Source organism: Delphinus delphis, chromosome 9 (genome assembly GCF_949987515.2).
Source record: "Delphinus delphis chromosome 9, mDelDel1.2, whole genome shotgun sequence".
Lineage (NCBI taxonomy): Eukaryota > Metazoa > Chordata > Mammalia > Artiodactyla > Delphinidae > Delphinus > Delphinus delphis.
The window spans coordinates 88947135-88960286 of NC_082691.1; the positions used below are offsets into that span (position 1 = coordinate 88947135).

Below are 13152 nucleotides of genomic sequence, written 5' to 3' on the forward strand. Positions count from 1 at the left end.
TTTTTCCGACTGTTGCTTTCCTGTGAGTTTGGGATATTGTGATGAGTGCTTAACCTGGAAATGTTGACATATCTTGTGTTATTTTAGCACAGTTATAGTGTCATTGCCTAATAAATATAATTCAATAACAAACAAACCACCCTTCACCAGTGATTTAAAAGTGCAACATTTGAAGTCCACTTTTCTTGTTTAGACATGAAAACATGTCTGGTAACGTAAAATAGAACAAAATAAAATAAAATGGTATAACAAAATGCTTAGCATTTGTAACACTGTTTTGAGTGAGTTATGACTCATTGAGTGATAAGCATGAAGTGATGAGAGTTCCACACATGGTCTCTGTTGCAACTTTTCAACTCTGCTGTTGAAACTCAAATGTATCCATAGATAATACATAAGTGAAAGAGTGTGACTGTGTTACAATAGAACTTCACTGACATATACTAACCCTTAATTTCAAATATTTTTCACATCACAAAATATTCTTCTTTTGATTTTTAAAAACCACTTAAAAATGTAAAACCATTCTTAGCTTGTGGACCATACAAAATAGACAGATTTGGCCCACAGGCCATAGTTTGCCAACCACTGGTCTAGACCATTGTACCTCTAAAAGTTCCACAGATCTGTCAGGTTCCTGAATCTTTGTAGGGTTTATTTCCTATCACCTGAGGTGCACATTTCTTAATTAGGCATTCAAAGCTCTTGCCACTTTTTGTTACCAGGCCCAACTGGCATGGTGTCATCAATATAGTGGACCAGTGACCAGAATGTCCAGGCAATCAAGGTCCATCATTATCATCCATGATCTATATACTTTAAGTGATGATCAAACTGGTGCACTGAATGGGGTACTATGGAGAGCATCACTCCTGCATCCTTGAAGTGGTTGAGGGTGACATGCATCACTGCAGGATGTCCTTTCAATTTACTATCTTTGCCCAGGGATGGGGATCAGGGAGGACTTTTAGGGGTTTCCACTTAGCCTTTCCTACTATAAAGATTCACTCCACGGAGAACTAATGTGAGGGTTCTTCCAGTTGCTAAATACACCACAGCCCCCTGACTTGGGGTAGGACTCCATATATCAATTGTTCTCTAATCATCCCCACTCTAATAAGGAGGCCGATGCTATTTTGGGTTGCTTGGTATTCATGTTGACTTATCCACAGCCTTCAAAATACCTGAATATTCACTTTCCCCAGTGTGTAGTTAATCTGGTAAATGTCTGCAGGCCCTTTTGAGGAAGGATTGCGCATAGCTATGATAACTACTTGCTATGGTGTTTCAGGGACTTTCTCCAAGGGGACATGGCTCTTCAATCAATGGATTCTGAGTCTGAAAACTGCCTCAACTCTTGAAACTAGACAAGAGACCATGATTTTCCATTGTGGTACTGACTGACTCAAGATCTTTCTTGGATATATAAATGAAGCAATTGCCTGCCTTTATAGCTGTTCCTAGGATACCATGGTTTGTTAGTCTTTGGCACAGATTCCTGTGGTTCAAGTCCCCTTGCTCATCACTCTGACCTTGTTATCCATTAGGATAATCGCACCAACCTGTCTTCCTTTAGACTTATTGTATCAATTAACACAGCAAATTAATTCCACCAATCCTACCTTCGCTCTGACAATTATATGCTCTCAACTTGCTTCTTCTACTCCAGAGTTCTATCAACCCCCCTGACACAAGGGAGCCCAGTTTTCCCAGCAGTATTTCCTACTTGGCCTACAACCATGGCCTACAGAGGACAGAAAACACTGAGTTTGTCAAGATTCTAGTGTCTCCCTCATGAAGCATCACTTCTTTAGTGAAGAGAGTGTTCACTCACCTTCCTGAGAAACATAGTCATCTGGTGATTCTCTGGTGTTGCACAAATAAGTCAGTTCTAATAGGCCCGCCTTTCTGTGCCTTTGACCCCTTCCTCTGCCAAGGAATTTCCATCATCTCCACCTCATTTACTGTAGGCATCCTTTTTTCCCAAACTTTGAGGAGATATTCCAGGAGTTTATTAGGAGTGGCTCCAGGTGCCCTTGCCAGGACAAGCTGGGAGAGGAGAAAGCAAAGAGCAAGGGGAGTGAAAGAACAGACCACATATCTTTTCCCACTGGTAAATCCTCAAACCCAGAATCAGTTCTAAGCTGAGGGAGGGGAAACACTTTGAAATGGATGACAATTTGAATTTTCTGGCTGGAGCGTACCTTTTAATACCTGAAAAATCAGACTATTTAATACCCAACAGTGAATAGAAAGTGAACGGGGAGCCATTGGATCTGCCCATGGTATCTCCAAGGAAGAGCGAAGGGAGAGCCAACAGTGTTTTTGAAGGCAAAGGTAAAAGAAAAATAGAGCGGTTCCCTCATTGTACATTATCAATTATAAATGGTTCAAACGACCAGTTGCAAAAGTGTTGAAGTGCAAAATTGTGTTGCTACCTTCTAGTTCTTTGAGTTGTTTTTTCCATTTAGGACATGGGCTACAATGAGCCATTATGCAAGTGAAACTGCTAAGCATTCTGTTTTTATAAACACAGGTAACAAAATATATTAAATCTGCATACCATAATATGTGAACCGGTCTTAGAAGTTGAGAAGTAGTGACATAAGGGCCATACAAAGGTATTAGCCATGAAGTCTGGAGCTCAATGAAGGGAAAACCTCACCCATGATATGGGGGGTGCTGGTCAAAGAAGCCTTCATGAAGCAGATGATATTTAAAAGGACTCGAAATGCTGAGTATGATTTTGAAAGATATATAAAAAGAAGTCTTTCCAAGTAGAAAGACAGGAAAAGGCACAGTAGTGTGCTACTAGGGATGAGAAATTCAATTTAGATGAAACAAGGACTGTAACGGCAAACAGTACATTACATCCACGTAGGGATGTCATGGAAAACTAAGCCTGAAAAATACATGTTTGACTTGTACCTGGAGAGTCCTGGACAGCATGGAGCAGGATTTATACTTCATATGGAGGCACAGGAGTGATTGATTGAAATTCAAATACTTTCCCTAGTATTTTTCAAAGAATTTCCTGAATATGATTTTCAAGTTGTTTTTAAACCGAGTCTCAAGACAGAGCAAGTGGGAGTAAGAATCTGCTAAGGAGCCAGTGGGCAGGTAATTGCCGAAGCAGAGCAGTGAAGGGGGGGTGGGGTGGGGGGTGACTGGCTGTACCATACCACTCGGATGGGAACGACCTGGCAAACAGAGAGAGCCCTAAAGATCGGTCTCTGTCCACCAGCCAGCAACAGCTGAGGTGGAAGGAGGCGGGTGCCTCTTACTCAGGCACTGCTTCTGGATTTGGCATTCTCCAATAAATCCCTCTTTCCTTGAAGTCCATCTCCAGCCCTGCCCCAGTCTGCTCCTGGTCTGAGTACAGCAAGTGAATGGTACACCACTGTGTCAGATCCTGGGAGCAAAGGGACTTCTTCTGAAGTTGATTGCTTAACCTTCATGTTGAATACTGGAGCCCAATATCAAAAGACTATGCTTATATTAGCAAGCATATACTTGATCTTCAAATGGAAGAGAGTTATTAGAATGCTGCTAAGGTGTTGAAAACATATCGATAATTGTCTTAGAGAGTTGGTGCAGGGAAGTAATGTGACAGCACATGTAAAGTGGTTATCACTTCCTGGCACAGAGTAGACACTCAATATTAAGTTCCCTTTCTATCATTTTTCTATAGAAGGGAGTGGCACAGAGTAAGTAATTTATCTCTTACACACTCCTTCCTTGAACCTCCCTGCCCAGCACAGATATACCCATCACTATATTCGGCATTCCTGCGGACACGCTTCAGGTGGATGGTCTGAGCCTTGTACCTTCCCATCCCCTTCTTCTGGACCCCTGTGGCTTGATGCTGTTCCTCTATGATGCAATGCCTGAAGCAGTACTCAGTTCCCCAGGTATGGGCTGATTAGTGAAGGAGAAACAGAAACGTTTCTTCACCTTGGCCTAGATACTACAATTCTGTTTTTCCAAGCTAAGATTTCTTTAGGGTTTTGTTTTGCTATGTTTTGTTAAGAAGCCACAACTTGCCATTGACTCATTTTCAGCTTCTAGCCAACAGAAACCCCTGAGCCTTTTTTTTTTCCATGTGATACTGTTAAATCATCTCTCCCCCACCCAGATCTTGGACAGCTGTTTGTTGTTCTAGATCTGAGTAAAGGATGTCTGTTAAATTCCATCTTGTTAGATTAATTTTCTCCATTCTAGCCTATCACAATATAAAAATTCTTGTTAAGTGAAAAATTAAATGCATACATTGCATATTGGCATACATAAATTGGCATACAGATGTCAGACTAAGGCCCAAAACATCAAATCATGGAAACCCCTCTAGCAGCAGAGTATAGCAACAACAAAACACCATAGAAAAGACATATGCTGTAGTTTTCTTAACAAAAATGACCCACGAGCCATATAACTCACCAGTGTTAGTCTCTGTTAACTTCCCAACATGCTAGACTCAAAACTTTTTTTCAGAATATATTAATTAAATCTCCAGAACATATGATTTCTTATTACAGTCCAGTATTTATATATTTGTATTTATTTACTTTTTTTGAATGAAAGATTTTTACAATTCTATAGTGCTTCATAATTTTCTTTTTAAAAATATTTATTTATTTATTTGGCTGCGTCGGGTCTTGTTACAGCACACGGGATCTTTAGTTGTGGCATGTGGGATCTAATTCCTGACCAGGGATCGAACGCGGGCCCCCTGCATTGCGAGTGTGGAGTCCCAGCCAGTGGACCACCAGGGAAGTCCCTACAGTGCTTCATACTTTTCAAAAGCTTCACACAGATGATTTCATATAATCCCATAATGACCCTTTTTTCTCCTACCCCATATTGTCCCCCCCTTCCCTCTTCCCACCTATGTAAATAGTCTCACCTATGTAAATAGTCCTTTTTATTAAACTCTCCTCAAATTACAAATTTCCTTTGGGGACTGAAACTGATACAAGCTGTCAATCAGGATTCAATGGATAAAATAGAAATAGTTCTGAGTATTTTAAAAGAGAGAAATTTAATACAAAGAATTGGTTACATGGATATTGGAAGACCTGAGAGGCCAAATAAGTAAGAGTAAAGGAACCCAGAAATCAGCAACAGATGGAAGCCACTACCATTCCTATGACGGAGGGACAAAAAATACTGTGCTATCAGATCCTGGAGGCTGGAGTGCCCTGGAAGAAGTTAGAAGCTAGTTCAAAGGGAACTGGAGTCATAGGAGAGACACGCTGCTGCCTGGAGATGCAGGCTGAGACAGGAGAAAATATCCCTCCCTCTTCCCTCCTCCAACTCTCCAAGCTTGTGAGTTGACTGAATCTGACCAGAAGCCAGCTAACATAGGAGTCTGAGAAAAGCAGCATGCAGGAGAAAACAGAGCTGAGCAAGGTCGTGATCAGAGAACATGCACCTCATACCACACAGAGAAGACCCTTCTAAATAAGGTGATATTTCAGTAGAGACTTTAAAGAAGTAAAGAAGCAAACCATGCAGATATTTGGAATAAAAATGTTCCAGGTTGCAGGAGAAAAAGTGCAAAGGCCCTAGGAAGAGCATGTTTAGGGGCACAGGCAACGAATGATCCTACAACAGAAACAGCACGGGAGTGGTAGGAGATGAGGTCAGAGGGAAAGACAGGCAGCTGACCATATAGGGCTTTATATGCCATACAATGGGCTTTGGCTTTTGCTCTGAGATGAAGTCATTGGCAAGTTTTGAGCAGAGGAGTGACATGATCTGACTGTGGTTTAAGAGGATCCTTGTGGCTGCTGTGAGGAAAAGAAACTTTAATGGGGCAAGAGACCAAGAGAAAAAACAGTTTAGAAATTATCTCAATAATTGAGGCAAGTGGCTGGAGGGAGATGTGGGGCTCAAAAGAGAGGGGTGTAAAAGAGAGAGAGAGAGAGAGAGAGAGAGAGAGAGAGAGAGAGAGTGTGTGTGTGTGTGTGTGTGTGTGCGCGCGCGTGTGTGTGTGTGTAAAATGGGAAATGTTGCAGCACATTTGCATGTTGATGGGACTGATCCAGTCAAGAGGGAAAAACTGATGAGGCAGGAAAAAGTGGGAAAAGTACAGATATCCTTAGTAAATGAGAGGGAACATGGGATCAGTGCACAACTGGAGGGGCTTCCTTAAGAGCACACGTTCATCAAGGGTAAAAGAGAGAAGGCAGAAGCTGTGGCCATGTAGAGAGTGGGGGAGTGTGTAGAAATTCTCTTCTGAATTGCAATATTTTTCACAGGAGTAAGGTAGTTAGCTGATATTTGAGAATTGAGGAGGAAGAGTTGTTGGAGGATTGAGAAGAGAGAAGTTATGGAACAGTCATTCAGGATTGGGAATAGATGAGAGAAATGGAGAGAGATGGCCAAGTAGCACCAAAGGCCCACTTGAGCTTAGTGATCATAATTTAAAGTGAGAGCAGTCAGCAAGGTTGGGTCTTTCTCCAGCCATGTTCAGCTGTTGAATGCAGGCATGGAGTAGGGGAAATTAGATTTGACCAAGGTTGAGCAGGCTTTATTTATGACCCCCAACCTGTAATTTTACTCCAGGAAGACATTATATAGTAATTAGTTAAGAAATAAAATTTTCTTGGCAAAGTCATCCTGAATTCCAAGATTCTTGGGAATATGCTATAAGCAAAGAGAGAAAAGTGATTTGTGGGAAAGTAAGGTAGAAGTAGCTTTACTCAATCCATTTTGAAAGTTTGAAATTTTGTTGCTCTACAAAAACTGATCTGGGATTTTTCAGGAAGCAATTGGCTAACGCTTCTACCCTCAGTAAATGTTGTGAACTAGTCCTCCTCGCTGAGCCTCTTGGCTCTGGTGGACCCTGCAGCTACCTATTAGCTAAGGGATCAGAACCCAACATTCCATGTAACTGTTAGTGTTGTAAATAATCTGTTCCCATTCACAAAAGGATGAACATATGACAACCACAGACTGTAAAAAGCAAAAAAGGTGTGTTTTAAGTAGCCCCACCTTTCTCTAGAAGAAATTTTTACTCTGGACCTTTTTGCAGGTAGAGCTCACATCTTTGATGTGCCTCTGGTCAAAGATTCTAGTAAGAAAATTCTGGATAATCTGGACCTTTGTTTTACTCCTCGCCAATGGGAGCTACGGTACTGTGTCTTTCCATCCCAGTATCCAGTTTCTGGACAAGGTCTAACGACCCAGCTACAAGCGCTCAGAAGCCACCGGATGTGGGCAACGAAAGGGGGGACACAGTGAGTTGAATACTGCTCCCCCAAAAGGTATGTCCAAGTTCTAATTCCTGGAACCTGTGAATATGACCTTGCTTGAAAATAGGATCTTTGCAGATGTAATTAAGAATCTTGGGATGAGATCATCCAGGATTTAGGATGGGCCCCAAAACTAATGACTAATATCCATATAAAGAGAGGGGAGAGGGAGCTTTAAGACACACAGAGACACAGGGAAGGAGGCATTTTGAAGATGGAGGCAGAGGCTGGAGTGCTGCATCTATAAGGGCCAAGGATTGCTGGTAAAATTACCAGAAGCTAGGGGAGAGGCATGGAACAGATTCTCCCTCAGTGTCTTCAGAAAGAACCAATCCTGCTGACACCTTGATTTTCAGACCTCTGGCGTCCTGAACTGTGAGAGAATAAATTTCTGTTGTTTTCAGCCACGCCTGTGGTAACTTGTTATGGTAGCCCTAGGAAAACAATACAGGGAGTGAACTCATAGCTTAGTAAAGTGAAGAATACATGGTCAGGAAAACCACAAGGAAGCATTCCTGGGACCATGGAAGGAGGCTGGGACCACCTGAGGTTCTTAAAACCTTGTGGCATTTCCCTTAGATTCCTTCTAGAAGAGTATGGCTCCTCCTCCAGAAAACATGTTTCTGGACAGTCTGGAAAACCTGCAGTAATTTTGAGTCCATTGTCCCATTTCCATGAAAGTGTTTGCAAATATTTTGCTCCCCAGGAAGTCCTACCCTTATGATTTAACCAGCCTGATTCTGCAGCCGTGAAATTTCTGCTTGCAGCAGGGCTGAGCTGAGAAGACCATCCTTGAGGAGGGCAGCCTCCCAGACACTTGTCTCTCCCTGGATTCCTGACTTGTGTCATCTGGAATGAAAAGAAATAACAGCCAGCACTGCAGTTTGATGTACTGGTGCTTTTATTCATTCTCTTCTCTGCCTGAAGTGCTCTTACTCCACTTAGGGAGGCCCTGCTCACCCTTTGAGACTTGCCCAAATGCCTTCTGCTCTGTGAAGGCCACCCTGGAACCACGGAATTGTTCTCTTCAGCATTCCCACAGAACTTGTGCACTTCTGTTGAAGGACTTACTAAATTTAATTATAGCTTATTATGTATTCATCTTACCTGAAACACTCCAGAGGAAGTGTTATTCATGTCTGAATCACCAGCACTTAGTCTAGAAGCTAGCTCAATAGATGTTTTTGGTATAAACTAAGGAAAGAAATATCTTAGAAAACGTCCAGTAACCAAACTCAAGAATTTCTTGAAAACATACAACTGCTCTTATTTAACTTCATCTATTTTGGATTTCAAGCCATTGGAATTTGGCAAGGAACAAAGTAACATAGAAATTAGTGTGTCCTCTATGAGTAAAGAGTTCAGTGAGTGTTTGCTGATTTGCTGTTATGGTCAGAGGAGAACTTCTCTCCAGGAGATGAAAAGGGCAATGTCACCCCCAGCACTGCAAGCTTCTTGAACACGAGGGAGGGAGAGTCTTCCTATTTTGGATTAAAATTTAGCAAAGGCTTTCCAGAATTAGCCACCGAAGAAGCACTCTGAGCCACCTTTCCTTTATCTGGTCACTGAAGAAAGCTAAAATGTTTACCACAGATGGTGTTCAAAGTGATGTTATCACTCCATGGTCTATCCAAATGCCTCCTCCCATCATATTTGGTTTGGAGTTTTACCTGGAGTTTTTTTTTTTTTTTTTTTTTTTTTGCGGTACGCGGGCCTCCCACTGCTGTGGCCTCTCCCGCCGCTCCGGACGCGCAGGCTCAGCGGCCATGGCTCACGGGCCCAGCCGCTCCGCAGCACGTGGGATCTTCCCGGACCGGGGCACGAACCCGCATCCCCCGCATCGGCAGGCGAACCCCCAACCACTGTGCCACCAGGGAAGCCCTACCTGGAGTTTTATACATTTGAAAATATTCAGAATGAATCCTCAGTTGCAAAAGAAAAATGGGCTGTGCTCTATGCTTATATGTGAATATGCTCCATAGAAAAGATGAAAACATCCAAGTGAACAGAAGCCGAAGGCATAAATAAGAGGAAGGTTTGGATAGGTAAGTATGTGTGTTCCCATGGGAACATACAGCTGCTGCCAACAAAAACCATGGGAAAAGGCTAGAGACTCTTCCTATGATTCAGGCTAAAACAAATTTGTAAAGAAGTTAAAATACATGTGAATCATTTCCTTTTTCATCCACCACAATCATTACTATCAAGTCAAAATCTGTCCTAGCATCATAAGGAAAACCAGCCTGTTGTGACAACTGGAGATGTTTGCACTAAATAATCTCCCCACCAAGAAATCCAACAGCTTCTGATATCCACCACATAACATCGAAATGCCTTCACCTATTAAGACCCTCACGATCTGGCAGTACAATCTCTAACCCACTTAATTCATGACTGCTTCCCCATTTTGATCAAGATGGTCTCCTCACTACCCCCTACAGACTACCCCATGTATCATGTTTATTCATAACTCCAAACTTTACTCATACTGTCTCCCAGTGCATTTTCCTTTTTCTTTATTCAAACCAGCTTATTCAAGTCCAGTCCCAGTATCATCTGATCTACATGGTTTGTCATGACTGCAAACTATATTGGTATCTCTCTACTCTGAATTTCTATACTGTCCTTCGACAGCTAGAATCCCAAGCTAATGTTTCTTTTGAAATTAACTTATCATTCATAAACACTCATTGGCTTCACACACTGTGCTGGGAGCATAATGGAGATTTCTTGAAGATCTTCTAGCTGTTTTCTTTGCTGGGCTCACCATTTTAAACAATTCTTTCCTTCCCTAAGATGACCAAGATAACTAAGGACTTTTTGCTCCTTTTCAATCCTATGCAAGGGAAGCACTTTTCCCCCTCTCCTTGGGCTAAGAAAGATTAGTAGATACTAAACTGGTGAGAGCTGTTAGAATCTTCAAATTTAACCCCTTCCAAATTGAATAAACCTCAGTTAAAGTGCAAATTAGTCACTAATTAAGGAAAGCCTGTGTAGATAAGAAAGTGTTCATTTTGGATCCTTTTACCTCTTTTTGGCTATCCAGATTGTGGAATCACAAACGGATATTCAGTGAGATGTGCTGATTCTCAGCCCAGGATTCAGAATGAGAGTAATTCTTTTGGGATCTGAACGTTGCAAGAAAAAAAAAAAGGACAAGGCTAGATTCAGGTCTCAAGTCTGGCAATCCCAGTTTAGTCATGAACAGATAATGAAACCTCCATAACAATAACATTTGCTTAATATCTGAAACCTCCAAATGCCTCTGTTTCTAGGGCAATATCATCTCTGTTAATAAGAAACTTTCTAGATGCCAAGAAATTTAGCCTATTTTAAAAAGTCACTCTAGTTCACCTGTGATGAATGAGAGGAAAACTGAAACCAAAATTCTCCTCCCTTTAACTGAACAAATTGTAGCCTGCCTTTGAGTGACTTTCCTGTAGTTTACCTGCTGTGGTAGATTATTGTCAAAAATATTTACACCTTCTCCCTTTCACCCCTTGACCTTGGGCTTGGCCATGTGACTTGCTTTGGCAGATGTGACATAAACAGGGACTTGAAATGTGCTTGAGTGGTTGGGCTTGCCTCTTGTACCTCTGTCTTCACCATAAGAAGAGCACGTCTTAATTAGTCATCCATCTAAGGAGGGTGAAGAGCCACTGCCCAGCTGACCTGCAGCTTTGTGAGATTAAATGATTATTATTCTAAGGTACTGAGCTTTGGGGTGGTTTGTCACACAGAATTTGGGGGGCCATAGCTAATTGATATATATACCAATAGCTACACAAATGACCAGATTTTCCCCAATTCTGTTTCAGTTCCCAGAAAATACCATTCTTGACCCTAAAAGATCCAAGTATATTTTTCTGTGAGCTTCTAGATCAAATGGCACAGTGTGCTTCAGACAAACATGTCTACTTTTCTTCTTTTTTTTTTCTAAATTTCTGACATCGTTTCCCTCTGAGCATTGGGAGTGCTCAGAGGGAAATGTGATGTCTCTGTTTGCACAGGTACTTACTTGATTCCAGGCTCAGAGAAATGATTGTGATCCCTAAATCTGTCACTGTGTCATGGACTGCTGAAAACTTGAAGGTCGGAGGCTATGTTAGCCAGGGGCTCAGCAAGAAATAGAGAGCATACCCAACTTTATTGTGTAGAGGCTTTTCAATAAAGGAACTATTTATAGAGATATAGGCAGAGTTAGAGGAGCCAGCGAGGGATGTTGAGACTCCCCCAGGAACTAGGGACAGAGGGGGCTGTTGTAATCCCCAGCCTGAACAGCAGGGGAAGTCAACCCTATTTCCAGAGCCTGGTTGACAGCTGGAGTCAAGAGGGGACTGCCCAACCCAACCACAGCTGTAGTTCTGGTGATGAGGCCACTGATAGAACCACACTGAGGCAGTGAGTGACTGGGAGGGAATAAACACCCTGGCATCTCTCTCCTCCCACAATCTGGTCTACTGCTGGTGCCTCCCACTGGTCAGAGGGTGACACAGTTCACAGAGGCCAACGTCCCAGTACAAAGAACAGAGCAGAGGAGAACAGAGAATGGATCTGGAGAGGATCAAAGAATAACCAGAATAGATGTTTATTAACGCCTGCCCCAGTTTCCTCTGGAAAGAAAACATGGGTGGGGAAGGGAGGATGAGAAAGGTGTTATGTTTACAAGGATACCGGTTACAGAAAGCGTACAAAGTCTTTCATTGTGAATTGATGAGCAAAGAGATGGGGAATTAGAAAATCTGGGACTGGACTAGTAGGTATCTTTGCACTGCACTATGTTGACTCAAGGATTTCTTTGAAAGTATCATGACACAAACCTGTGGCACTAGGAGTTTTTTTCTTCTTCTTCTTCATATAAACCATAGAGTATATTTAATTCAATTAAACATGAAATTAGAATAAGGTTCAGTCCTTATCAGGTAGCAATTACACTGTTAAAAAAAAAACCAGTGAAATTAATATTAAATTACCTGGAAGACAATTATTTGAAGCGGGCTACGGAACTAAGCTTCAGGCCTGAATCTCTGGATTTGGGATTGGGATTGAAGAAGAAATATTTTAATGGCTGGAAAGTAAAATTTATCTTGGTGCTAGCATCTTGGGCCATGGGACCCTGATGTTGTTTCAATTTTGTGATACTCTTACGATTCTTGACCTATAAAAATATTAAGTGGAGCTGTTTACCAAACTTAACTCATGGCACATCCATAAACCTAAACTTGCCAGAATATTTTAGCTGTCATTGTGTTCATGTTTTTGAAGGAAGAATGTGTGGAGGGCAAAGAATGATGAGGACTCCTGGGTCCACACATACACACATGCCTGTACATACACCAGCGTCAGCCATCTCTCTTCCTTCAGCAAAGCTATCCTCACTTTCCATTTTTGTTTCCAAAAATGGGCAAAGGTGAGTAAAACCAAAACATCAATACTTTAAGAATGTCTTTTATTATACACAGAAGTATCTTAATATGCTGAGTATCTTAATATGCTGAGAAATAATATACATTATACGAATTTGCTTTGAAAAAGCAAGTAGCTAACTATCCATCTGAACTCAAATATGTGGGACAGACTTCCTTAGTTTGGGGATTATTCTTTAAACTCGATCTTTACCTGAGAAGAATTCTCTAACAATAATACTTCAGGGATAACACCAGGTAAACTCGAAGCGAATTCTAGGTCTTTAGGATTGCTGGATGTGAAGTGAAGCATTTAAACTGTTAGAAGATTTATTAACAGTATGTTCATTATTTATTTATTTGGCTGTGTTGGGTCTTCGTTGCTGCGCGTGGGCTTTCGCTAGTTGCGGCAAGCGGGGGCTACTCTTTCATTGCGGTGCGTGGGCTTCTCATTGCGTTGGCTTCTCTTGCTGCAGAGCACGGGCTCTAGG

The 13152-nt window shown here is 41.8% G+C and overlaps 1 long non-coding RNA gene across 2 annotated transcripts in view; it reads right to left on the reverse strand.

Moving 5' to 3' along the window:
• Positions 1 to 13152, reverse strand: part of LOC132430773 (uncharacterized) — a 36611-nt gene that overhangs the window by 2401 nt on the left and 21058 nt on the right. For both annotated transcript variants that reach the window (XR_009520562.1, XR_009520561.1), the window contains exon 2: positions 1835 to 2049. This is a non-coding gene — a long non-coding RNA (uncharacterized lncRNA). The remainder of the gene's footprint in view (positions 1 to 1834; positions 2050 to 13152) is intronic.